Source organism: Bufo gargarizans, chromosome 9 (genome assembly GCF_014858855.1).
Source record: "Bufo gargarizans isolate SCDJY-AF-19 chromosome 9, ASM1485885v1, whole genome shotgun sequence".
In the NCBI taxonomy this organism is placed as follows: Eukaryota; Metazoa; Chordata; class Amphibia; order Anura; family Bufonidae; genus Bufo; species Bufo gargarizans.
In genome coordinates this window covers 178,407,953-178,421,172 of record NC_058088.1, presented here as the reverse complement: position 1 = coordinate 178,421,172, position 13,220 = coordinate 178,407,953, and the positions used below count along the sequence as shown (strand labels likewise).

General features: G+C 44.2%; 1 protein-coding gene across 6 annotated transcripts in view; it reads right to left on the bottom strand.

Annotated features, from left to right (window-relative positions):
- The window catches only part of ST6GALNAC6 (ST6 N-acetylgalactosaminide alpha-2,6-sialyltransferase 6), a 48,938-nt gene that overhangs the window by 29,169 nt on the left and 6,549 nt on the right, over window positions 1-13,220 (bottom strand). The window contains exon 1 of one of the 6 annotated variants that reach the window (XM_044269130.1): window positions 7,727-7,818. The exons of 3 other annotated variants lie outside the window; for them this stretch is intronic. The gene's annotated coding sequence lies outside the window, so the exon portion shown is untranslated. 2 more of the 6 variants (XM_044269127.1, XM_044269126.1) reach the window with 2 other exon arrangements.

Below are 13,220 nucleotides of genomic sequence, written 5' to 3'. Positions count from 1 at the left end.
GAAACAACGGACGTGTGAATGGAGCCTTAAAGGGGCCCAACTGTCACAGTCCCTCAGGTGACAGGTGTCAGGAGATCAGAGAGACTGGCTGAGCATGGAGGAATCTAACTGCCTCCTTGATTTCTCTTTATTCAGTGTTGATAAGGTTAATGACCACTTCCCTTTTCATAGCTGTTGCTCAGTGGTCATCACTTCTACCTTTATAGTCTGACCCCACCATTCTGACTATGTGGTAGATAGCTTTATTTGGGTTTGGTTGAGCTGGTTTGAGGTCGTCTCTGGTTTTCCTGTTCTTCCATCTCTACAGAAGTTAAGTGTCGCGTTTGTATTTGTAATATTCCCTGTTGTTGGATCTGGGCCTGATACAGAGACTTCCATTCGTCCATCTGGGGAGGAATGGGTTGTCTCTGTCCTAAACTTATCCAGGACCTTATAGGGAAATCAGGGCCTAGGAATCCTGCATATTAATATTCATACCTTCAAGGCCTATTCATATTGTTAGGTAGTCAGGGACCGGATTAGGGTTCTCTAGGAGGAGACCTGTTTTTTGTCTAGTTTCCAGGCCTAGTTACTGTTCACCTTCCCTCCTGTGTTCAGTGTGGAGTTTCCCCCCCCACACTGATCGTGACATTATCTACTGCCCTAAAAAAACGCCATTTCGTTCAGGTCAGTGCAGCTATTTATCCTATGTCTGCACTGGTCGAACAGCTGCAGGGACTGTCATTGGAGGTAGCTGACCTCTGTGCGACAGTCTTACGGATTCCGAGACCACAGACAGCTGGTTCCGATGGTGGGTACCAGGCCTGCCCTGAACCTAAGGTTTCCCTCCCGGACAGATTTTCTGGGGGTAGTGACAATTTCATTCGGTTCAGGGAATCGTGTAAATTGTACTTTAAGCTGCGTCCATACTCTTCTGGGGATGAGTGTCCACGTGTGGGTATGATCATTTCTTTGCTTAAGGATGATGCACAGTCTTGGGCTTTTTCTCTGCTGACCGGATCACCATCCCTCCAGTCGGTAGATACATTTTTTAGAGCCATGGGTCTCATTTATGATGACCCGGATCAGATCTCTCAGGCTGAGACCAAGTTACGTGGTTTACGGCATGGAGAGCTCTCCGCAGAAATATATTGCTCTGAATTTAGGAGATGGGCTACGGATACGGAGTGGAATGATCCTGCTCTCCGTAGCCAGTTCTGTCAGGGTCTGTCTGAGAGGCTGCAGGACGCGTTGGCCTTTCATGAAAAACCTGAGTCATTGGAAGCAGCTATGTCCCTTGCTGTACGTCTGGAAAGACGCCTGAGGGGGAGATCTAGGGGTCCTCACCCTCCGGACGAAAAAAAAGGTTATGTAATAGTGATAATAGGGGCTGAGCACTCACCACTTGGACTGAGCAGGGGCCAGGAATAGACCCCGAAACGCGTCTGGTTCTAGGACACCCGCACACCAGCTGATGGACTCAAACCCTCTAGTATAATTCTGTTTTTATGGACATTTACTTACTCCTCATGCAGAGTCCTCAATAACAGATATCAGCTCCACACCCTACTCGACACTCCTGGGACGCCGTTTCCTTAATCTCTCATTTTTAAAGACAACTGGAGACGCCATACAAGCAGTTACAGTGGCCGGAGATCATCCAGACAGAGATAGCGGCACACTCAAGTGACAAATCGCAGAGATAAGCAACTATGATAACAACGCAGAAGCAGCTGATAACTCCAGGACAGGTACCTCGTTATTGATCACTGCAGCCACGTGGGACGCCACTGCGAGCACAGGTCAAATACCGCAACATTGTATTTACCTGATATCTGAGGTTATACAAATAACATGTGTACCTAAAGTCGAGTCTTACTGCTACTGGGCAGCATATGAATACATATTATCTCCGGGCCATGTACATATAGAACAATACAAACACTGCTATAGCAAGGCTGTTTTCCATTTACGGGAGTGAATATATCAGGACCTGCAAATGTGAGGAATGATTGAGAGATCTCTTTAGACGCCAACTAATCCACATCCTCTGGATCGGACAGCATTGAACATTTATGCATGATATTATTTGCATATTACCTCTTTTAACCGTCCTGCCATTCTCTACCGGTGTTTCTAAATATACGATCCTTTTTACACATTTTACATAGTTTATGCAAATTACGGTATGAAGATTACATCTCACGAACCTGTGACTGCATAATTTTTGATACTGTATATATATATATATATATATATATATATATATATCTCCACTGCATGAGATTTTATGCAAACACAGGAAAACCATTTCCTAATTTTTAAATTAAAATTTTTATTCTTCTTTCACATGATGTATTTACCATAATATTTTCCATTGTATTTTTATGTATTGCCTAGCTATTGGGTATTTGTTGCACAGATTGTGCCCTTTTTTTAACCATTAAACCACCTAGTTTCTTTCAAGCGTTTCGTCTTCTATGGTCCAAGTGGTGAGTGCTCAGCCCCTACTATCACTATTTCATGAATATTTGTCCGTACATTCAGCGTCAATGTACAAACAAAAGAAAAACGCGTAATCCCCAAATTACTATTGGTGGTCTGGGTGGGGGGCAAGAAAACGTACTTTTGTCATTTATTGGTAGTACCCAATTTCTCCTGTCTGCCGAGGTGGTGCTAGAGTCCAAAACTGTGGAAATCAAGGTATTTATCGACAGTGGGGCTGGGGTAACCCTGATTGATGAACAGTTTGTTCGTATTCATGGGTTGACTACTAGTGCACTAGAGAGAAGCATTTCTGTCTTTGCTATTGATTATGCACCTCTTACCCAAAAATGCCTGTCGCAGGTGGTAAATGACATTTATTTAAGAGTGGGTGATTTCCATCAGGAATCTGTCTTGTGTTATGTGTTGGAGGATCTGCCTGCTCCGATGTTTTTGGGTTTGCCATGGTTAAGCAAACATAACCCTATCATCGACTGGTAAGCGAGACAGATTCTCAATTGGAGTGATTTTTGCTTGGACAACTGTCTCAATGCGTCTTTCTCTGTGGTCACCACTAAAACTGTACCCTCGTTCATTTCCGAATTTTCTGATGTGTTTTCTGAGAGTGGTAAGTGGTAACCAGGAGTTACCCCCGCATCGGGAGTATGATTGTCCCGTCAATCTTATTCCTTGAGCTAAACTGCCCAAATCTCGGTTGTATAATCTTTCGGAGCCCGAAAGAAAGGCTATGCGAGAGTATATCACTGAGAGCTTGGCGAAGGGTCATATCAGACCATCCAAATCTCCAGTCGCGGCTGGATTTTTCTTTGTAAAAAAAAAAAAAAAAGATGGTACCCTTAGACCAAGCATGCTCAACCTGCGGCCCTCCAGCTGTTGTAAAACTACAACTCCCACAATGCCCTGCTGTAAGCTGATAGCTGTTCAGGCATGCTGGGAGTTGTAGTTTTGCAACAGCTGGAGGGCCGCAGGTTGAGCATGCCTGCCTTAGACCATGTCTGGACTTACGTGAGCTCAACCGTATTTCCGTCCGTGATCCGTACCCCCTTGCTTTGATTCCGGATTTGTTTGATCAAATTTTCGGTGCCAAGGTGTTCTCTAAATTGGATCTAAGGGGGGCATATAATTTTGTACGGATCAAAGAGGGGGACGAAAGGAAGACGGGCTTTAATACTCCTCAAGGCCATTTTGAGAATCTGGTCATGCCTTTTCGATTAACCAATGCTCCAGCAGTTTTTCAACACTTTATCAATGACATCTTTCATCATCTGGTGGGGAGATTTGTTGTTGTATATCTGGACGACATACTAATTTATTCTCCAGACATGGAGACTCATCAGGATCATGTGAGACAGGTGTTACTGATCCTAAGAGAGAATAAATTGTATGCGAAGATGGAAAAATGTGTTTTTTGCTGTTCAGGAAGTGAAAGAAATTAGGGAAATGGGGAATTGCTGGCCATTAAGTTGGCTTTTGAAGAATGGCGCCATTGGTTGGAAGGAGCAATTCATTCTATTACGGTAATTACTGATCACAAAAATCTGGCTTACCTTGAATCGGCTAAATGACTGAATCCAAGGCAGGCCAGATGGTCGCTGTTTTTTTTTGATCAAATCATTTTTATTGAGTTTTTCAATTTTATACACACAAATATCTACTCTAGTATATAATCATTTGAATGAACAGACATAGACCCAATTTGGGTGCAACAATAGTCAAAGACTATCCAATATTTGGCTATCAATTTCCTAGCCTGTTATAATGATCTACTTATACCAATACTAATATCCTCTGTGGAATCGTCTTGCAATAGGCCCAGTATACATATCAACGGTTTGGTTGGAAGTTTGATTTTATATACCTCAAAGATGATATCCAGTACCATTCGCCAAAAAGGGCCTATAGCAGTGGACTCCCAAAACATGTGGAGTATATGTGCTTCAGAAATACCACATTTGGGGCAGTTAGATGTAGCACGTATATCTAGCTTATGAAGAAACATGGGTGTCCTGTATACCCTATGTATTGGGTACAGCTGTGAGAGTCTATGCGTCTCACACAATGATAGCATGGGGCTCTTAGCACCTCCGTCCACTGTGCATCAGTTAGGGGGCCTACGTCTCAGGACCACTTCTCCCTAACAGTCAAAGGAAAACGGTTCTGATAGAATGAGAGCAATAACTTGTAAAATACCAAAACCACTCCCGTGGTTTCTCCCCCCCCCCCCTTTCTAATTTGTTCCGCTATCATAGACGCCTGTACAGTCAAATCCATTGTCTTTCCCTGCACTGTCAAGGCGCGCCGTAATTGTAAATACTGGTAGAAATATACCTATTCAATTGCTCAAAGCTTTTGAGAACCCCCTTAGTATAAAGTTGTGATACCCAGTATATTCCCTTTGTTTCCCAAGTACCAATGCCTATTAGCTTAATTAGTTGAGGGAGATCAGGATTGTTCCAAAGAGGTGTAAGGGCATTGCACCCCGAAGGTTTGGTGATATCTTTCAATTTCTTCCATACTTTACAAAGTAAGTTTACGTTCGGGACATATTATGGGGGACGAATAACTGAGCCAAGTTCTAATATATAACCCGGGGGCCTCCCTCCCATCAAGTGAGACATCAACGCGCCCACTGAGCCCGAGGTACCCATTGTACCCCTTGCTGAGACTGTGCCGCCAAAAAATTCAACCACAGGTTGGGGATCGCCAGTCCACCATTATCTTTCTCCCTTTGTAGGGTTTCTGAACGAATTCTTGGAGACTGCTTATTCCATATTGGGGACCTGTATTTTATAGAAATGCCGCATTGGTATCCATACTGGGCTGTTGTCCAATACATAGAGAAATTGTGGCATTAGTACCATTTTAACTAGATTAGCTCTTCCAATAATTGATAGTGGTAACCTACACCAGCTAGTCACTCTTTTAGTACTCCTGTCCAGTAGTGGGGCCAAGTTTAGATTAATGTAGTCTTGTAATCTATATGACACCTGTATTCCTAAGTATTTGAAAGTTGTGGCTATTTGTAAGGGGATTTATGGTGAGACCTGAATAGGTACCAAAATCTTCAATAAGCTTCATTACATGGGGGTATAGACTGGTCTATTTTGTCCCCAAAAAGCAGCCTGTCATCTGCACAGAGTGCAATTTTCTCTTCTATACTTCCATATACTAAACCTGTCACTTTGGGATCAGTGCGTATTATCTGTGCCAGGGGTTCCACAGCCAAAGCGAAAAGCATCGGCGACAGGGGACAGTCCTGGTGTGTACCTCTCTAAGGTAAAAGTTTCAGATAATAAACCATTTACGCGTACCCGGGCTCTCGGTCTTCTATATTATAATTTTACCTAGGACATAAATTTAGGGACAAACCCTCCCCAAAGGAACTTCCACTCGACGCTGTCGGAAGCCTTAGTAGCATCAAGTGAAAGAATGGCGCGGCGTCTCGTCTTCTCCCTAGACATCTGTAAATTGAGGAACAATCGTGTAATATTAATGGCTGTAGATTTGCCCTGCATAAATCCGGTTTGGCCCTGTAACGGTCACGTACACACACACACAGGGGGGAGGATAGTGACCACTGCGCTTCACCCTCACCCCTGGCCCTGACTACTTGCCTCACAAGTCCTGATGACAGGGGACAACTGGACGGCAGTCCCTAACTTAGGATACGTGCGGGAAGGACAGAACAGCTCCCCCTGGTATCCCATCCGATCCTGGTGCTTTCTCATTTGAAAGCCCCCCCCCCCCACTGCCTCCTCTAGTTCCTCCAGGTTCAGAGGTTCTTCAAGACTCGCTATTTGTACTGCCGTCAGTATTGACAGCTTAGTGCCGGCGAGAAAGTGCTGGACCTCACTGTCCCTACACTCTAAGTCCTATTTAATCACCAGTCCGCAAAAGATTCTGCTGCAGGTCCAAAGAGTGTTGTGGGGTCGATCACACTTTCATGGAATTTACATATAGGGTTCGGACCGCGCGTATCATAAATAGACGGTATACAAACTGTTTTTTTCGCCTCCTTTTAGAAAGGTACCGAGGTCTGCAGATGTCCTATTTGTGGATATCCTGCAACTTGTTAAATTTTTTTGTAATAGTGTAAATCCGTATGGTTGTGCTATCCTGCAATGCGCAGATTGTACTTACACGGCACTCCACCAACACCAGGCGTATCACAGGTATCCTCCGCGGCTTGTTTGATTCTTCGCAGCGAAGGTCCACGTTCACACGCCAGCGCACAGAGTTCCACCACGGACTTAATTCCGGCACACACCAGATGAGTCTGCTAGTATTCCCAATTTCTTTTGATTTAAAAATTTCTGTGGATACAAGTGGCTCCCACCATAGTGAAGCTCCGATAGCTAGTTTAAAAAGCTTATTCAGTACATACTTACAAACATGCACTTTAAAATCGCATTAAAAATCCCAGCGTCTTTTTCTTTGCCCGACCCAGGTTTCGCTCCTTGAGCTTTGTCAGGGGCACACATCATCTCTCCCTCCCCCTTCTCTTTTATTTGGTAGGCTAGCGTTAATCAAGCACCTGATGGGCTACTGCAAACGCCTCCTCGTTTTTTTTTTTTTTTGTTTTTTTTTCCTCAATCACTTAACCCTACACTTGTATCTCTTAGTTCTCAATAGGAAAAACCGCACATCTTTAGGTCCTAATTCACATGGGAATAGTGGTTCCACCAACTTCTGTAATTAATTTAAAACAGCTTGCAGATCAAAATCTACATTCAGGCCCCCTGGTGGTAGCGTACTCAATTCATATATCCACCTACTTTCTTTTTTATTAATTTTCTCTAAAAAAACTTCCTCCCCTCCAATGGTTTTGTACTAGTTCTACCCCCATAAATTTTAATCCCTCTGGGTTCTTTTGGTGATATTTTTTATAGTGCGCCGAAACACCATGACTTTCTAGCCCCTTCTTGATATTTCTTATATGCTCCTGTATCCGGACCTTGAGGGGTCGTATATGTACTGGAGTGCCCATGTGGCCTCCAGTATGTAGGTTTTTTTTTAAATCAAAAGAAATTGGGAATACTAGCAGACTCATCTGGTGTGTGCTGGAATTAAGTCCGTGGTGGAACTCTGTGCGCTGGCGTGTGAACGTGGACCTTCGCTGTGAAGAGTCAAACAAGCCGCGGAGGATACCTTTGATACGCCTGGTGTTGGTGGTTGAGTACAGTTGTTTAAAGTACTCCACTAAATACCTTCATAATATCTGGGCTTTCCGTTGTCAACGTACCTGTCGCGTCCAGCATACATCCTATAAAGGAAGGACCCTGCTGAGCTTTGATAACCGTGGCCAACACATGTCCCACACTTTCTCCCTCCTCATAATATTTCTGTTTCCAGAAAATCCTTTTGCTGTTGGCTCCAACTGATGATCCCTGTATCCAGTTAGACCGGTTCACATCTGTGGGACTGTCTACATATTTACTCTCCGTGTCAGTGACTCTAGACTGCAATTCTTGTGTCAATTCCCTACTTTTAGATTTATGCCTGTGAATACATTTAATGAACATGCCTCTAACGAAAGCCTTGAAGGAGTCCCACACCACCCCCATTGGTGCGGACCCCATATTGATTGACATGAACTCCTGCATCTCTGTCAGTATTCCCACCTCGTCCTGTAATATATTCAGCCAAAAAGGGTTTAGCCTCCACAAACCTCTATCTCTCCTACCAGCGGAATCCAAACTCAATTCAACCCTAATGGGGCGAGTGTTCTGAGAGACTTCTGGGCACATATTCCACTGTTCGCACAAGTCTCAGTATCTGCTGGTTCTCTACTGCTAGGTCGATTCGTGATAGTGTATTATGAGAGCTAGGGTGACAGGAGAACTGTCTAACTTGTGGGTTACAAATTCTCCAAATGTCGCTGAGTGCTGCTTCCCTAAATACCTTTGCCATATTGGATAAACGTACTTCCCCCAGGATTAGCGACCCCATGGTGTCTGTCCATGTTATAATCAAGCATCATATTGAATTCTCCAACAATCAGTGTGGGGACATCCGGAGACGCAGTCACAAACGCCAGTACGTGTTTCACTACCTCTCCCGTATATGGGGGTGGGACGTACAGTGCTGCCCATAATTATTCATACCCCTGGCAAATTTTGACTTAAAGTTACTTTTATTCAACCAGCGAGTAATAAGGCACACAAAAGCTCGCTTGGCCTTTGCAGAAGCTCATCTGGACAAAGAAGAAGACTTCTGGTCTTCTGTGTTATGGTCAGATAAAACAAAAATTTTATTGTTTGGTCACAATGATGTTTCCTTCATTTGGCGTAAAAAAAGGAGAAGCCTTCAACCCAAAGAACACCATCCCCACTGTCAAACATGGTGGTGGGAACCTAATGCTTTGGGGGTGTTTTTCAGCCAATGGACCAGGGAACCTAATCACAGTAAACGGCACCATGAAAAAAGAGCAATACATGAGGATTCTCACCGACAACATCAGGCCGTCGTCTGCAGAGAAACGTGGCCTTGGGCACCAGTGGACATTTCAGCAGGACAATGACCCAAAACACACAGCAAAAGTGGTGAAGAAATGGTTAGCAGACAACAACATTAACGTTTTGGAGTGGCCCAGCCAGAGTCCAGACGAATCCAATTGAGAATCTGTGGAGGGAGCTAAAGATCAGGGTGATGATTTACGCATGTGAAAAAAGGGGCTCTTAAGAAAGTTTGTTTAATCTATGAGGCAGATTATACCGCGCCAGTGGAAATCATCAGACAGCCTGCGGAGAGTCACATGGGTACATGCTTTAGACGCCTTGGTCCAAATGGAGGAATTAAGGGCTGAGGCCCATAATCAAATGCAAATATACACACGGACCTGGGAACCTTGGCTGCAATTTAGGGGTTCTCCTCGATTCCAAATTTGGTTGGACACGGGTGGTTACACCTGGTGACGTTCCTGATACTTCTTCTACAATTCCCCTTTTCCTGTCCTTTCCTACCCTCTTCCCTCCCCTAGTCTATTGTTTGTCTTTTGTCTTGTTTGTGTTTTTTGTTGCTATCTTTGAGTCATGATTTCATAAGCACATTACTTGTTTTGTTATTAATATGTAAAGTAGACGCTGGACACGAGCATTTGCTGCACTATTCTTCAACATATTTGGCTCATATATTGTGCATCTTATTTCTCCTTTATTTCTAATAAAGATCAGGGTGATGGCAAGAAGACCCTCCAACCTGAAAGATTTGGAGCTCATTGCTAAAGATGAATGGGCAAAAATACCTGCGGAGACCTGCAAAAAGCTGGTCTGCAGTTATAGGAAGCGTTTGATTGCTGTAATAGCCAATAAAGGCTTTTCTATTGATTATTGAGAAGGGTATGAATAATTTTGGACTGGACACTTTTTGCTCAAATGTAAATAAAAGCTGAGAAATGTTTTTTCCCACAATAATGCCTCTTGTACATCGTCTTATTATCTTTTGGGAGACACCGATGTCATTTCCCGTCAAAAAATTACTCGCTTGTTGAATAAAAGTAACTTTAAGTCAAAATTTGCCAGGGGTATGAATAATTATGGGCAGCACTGTATATCGCCACTATCATGTGTGGATGGAAATAACGTGCCTTCCAGGCATACATATCGACCGTTAGGGTCTGTCCTTGTGCACTGAAATGGGATCTGCTTGTGTATAAATACACTGACTCCTCTAGCATGACTAGAATACGCCGAATGGTACACGTGCCCTATCCATGCACGTTTCAGCGTGGCTATGGATTCCATTGTCAGGTGCGTTTTCCGATAAACATATAACAGCGGGTTGGTATTGTCTAAGGGAGTTCAATACTGCGGATCTTTTGGATGCGTCCCCGAGGCCCCTCACGTTCCAGGCTATCACATTAACCCCTATCATTAAACCCCACAGATATCATTCCCCGGATTCTCTTCCCAGTCCACACAGCTTTCCCCACTTCTAAATGACCACTAGCGAGAATTCTATTAGTATAATTAGAGACAGTATTGCGGTCATGGTGCGGTTCCCCAAAACTTACAAACGGAATACAATTACATGAACACATTCCCCTCTGCAACGCCGGGATTTAGGCTATAACCCAAACTTTACCCAACGACTTTAGGCAACGTGAGTGTATATACTTTCTGAGATACAGAAGAACAACAGTTTCCCCCAACTATTCCTGTTCTCCTGACACTCTCCTCCCGGACTTATTTTGCATAGTAAACAGATACAGAATACAATAGACCATAACATATTACAGTACTTTTTAGCTGCCGTTCCTTCCCCTCAGCTAGCGTAATAGAAACTCAGAGTCCCATGTTTCCCTTGCGCCTTGTAAGCTGGTGCCCCGGTCCCCTTAGTATACTCATCGTCCAAAGAGTCCATGCAGCCGACACCAGATCCGGCTTCATTCTTCCTCTCCGCATCTGAAGATCATCCTGAAGATAGCTCAAGGCTTGTTGGTAGATTTGTAGCTTCCAGCCATTGTGCCGCTGCAGCGGCCATGTCGAAGATGTGAACCTTTCCTTCTGCCACCACTCTCAACTTGGAGGGATATAACATGGCGTACGGTAGCTGACGCTCTCTCAGGCGGCGTTTCACTTCCAGATATTTTGCCCGTTCGTTCTGTACTTCTGCCGAGAAGCCCGGGAATAGAAGCACTTTTCTGCCATTTATTAACAAATCCTCATGGCCTCTGGCTTTTCTCAAGATGGCATCTCTGTCTTTGAAATGAAGCAGCTTCATCAGGATAGGTCTTGGAGGGGCCCTTTCAATAGCAAACATATTAGACAGGGAAGAGTCCTTTCCAAATTTCTCAATCAGCCACTGCTCAAAGAAAATGGCGGCATTTGTGCCTTCCACTTTTTCTGGTACACCCACAAGTCGCAGATTATTCCTGCGGAGTCTGTTTTCCAAATCATCCGCTTTAGGCCTATTTCACACGACCGTATGGCTTTTTCAGTGTTTTGCGGTCCGTTTTAAACGGATCCGTTGTTCCGTTTTTTGTTTCCGTTCTGTTTTTTCGTTCCGTTTTTCCATATGTCATATACAGTATACAGTAATTTCATAGAAAAAATTGGGCTGGGCATAACATTTTCAATAGATGGCTCCGCAAAAAAACGGATGCATTTCCGTTTGTGTTCCGTTTTTTTTGTGGACCCATTGACTTTAATGGAGCCACGGAACGTAATTTGCGGGCAATAATAGGACATGTTCTATCTCTTAACGGAACGGGAAAACGAAAATACAGTCCGTTTTTTTGCGGAACCATTGAAATGAATGGTTCCGTATACGGACAGTATACGGAACGCAGAAAAAGGCCCACAAAACGGAAAAAAAAAATGGTTGTGTGAAAGAGGCCTTATGCTGTAGGTAGGGTTACGGACCAGAGGAGAGGATGTGGGTTCCAGCGGCCTATGTTAATGCGAATCGTCTAGTGAAGGCCTTTCACAGAGCCCATCCTGACAAGGTCGGTCCTGGGTGCCCGGAGGTCACCCGTAGAAGGTACTGTCACGGTCCCTCAGTTGACTAGTGTGAGGAGATCAGAGAGACTGGCTGAGCGTTGATAAATCTAACTGCCTCCTTAATTTCTCTTTATTCAGTGTTGATAGGGTTAATGGGGTTCCCCTTTCTCAGCTGTTGCTCAGTGGTCATCACTTCTACCATTATAGTCTGACCCCACCCTTCTAACTATGCGGTAGATAGCTTCATTTGGGTTTGGCTGAGCTGGTGTGTGGTCGTCTCTGGTTTTCCTGTTCTTCCCTCTCTACAGAAGTTAAGTGTCGCGTTTGTTTGTATTTGTTATATTCCCTGTTGTATCTGGGCCTGATACAGAGACTTCCATTCGTCCATCTGGGGAGGAATTGGTTGTCTCTGGTCCTATACTTATTCCAGGGCCTTATAGGTAAATAAGGGCCTAGGTATCCTGCATATGAATATTCCTACCTTCAAGGTCTATTCATATTGTTAGGTAGACAGGGCCCGGATTAGGGTTGTCTAGGAGGTGCCCTGTTTCTTCCCTAGTTTCCAGGCCCAGTTACTGTTCCCCTTTCCTTCTGTGTTCAGTGTGGAGTTTCCCCCCCACACTAATTGTGACACCAAAATTCGGTGGTAATCTTCACCAACCACAAAAACCTTACTTATCTGCAGACAGCCCAACATTTAAATCCACGGCAAGCCAGATGGGCACTCGTTTTTTCCTGTTTCAATTTTAAGCTTCACTTTTGCTTAGCTGAGAAGAATATCGAGATGGATGCTCTCGGTCATTTGGTTCCTTCGACCAACGAGAGAAACCTCCGTACATTGTCAACCCAGCTTGCTTGATAACTGTGGCTTCTCTCCTGGTCAAAGACATTTCTTCTGTGAAGATATTTGTGCCACCTGCCAAGAGAAGATGTATACTAGCTTGGAGGCATGACTCTAAACTGCCTGGTCATCCCGGAATTCGCAAGACTTTAGCTCTTTTATCACGCCACTACTTCCATTAGATGTACGTCTGGAATGTCTGTGTTCAGAATAAAGTCTCCAGGACCAAACCACCTTGATGCCTCCTGGCAACACATTGCCAAGGACTTTGTTACCGACCTTCCATCCTCTGCCAGATGTACAGCTATCTGGGTTGTGGACCAGTTCTCCAAGATGGCTCACTTTTTGTCCATTTATCCAGATTGCCCTCAGTCACAAAACTTGCCAAATTTTTTGTAGAGCACATATTCAGTTTGCATGGACTTCCTCCTACACAGTTTCTGGTCGTGGAGTCC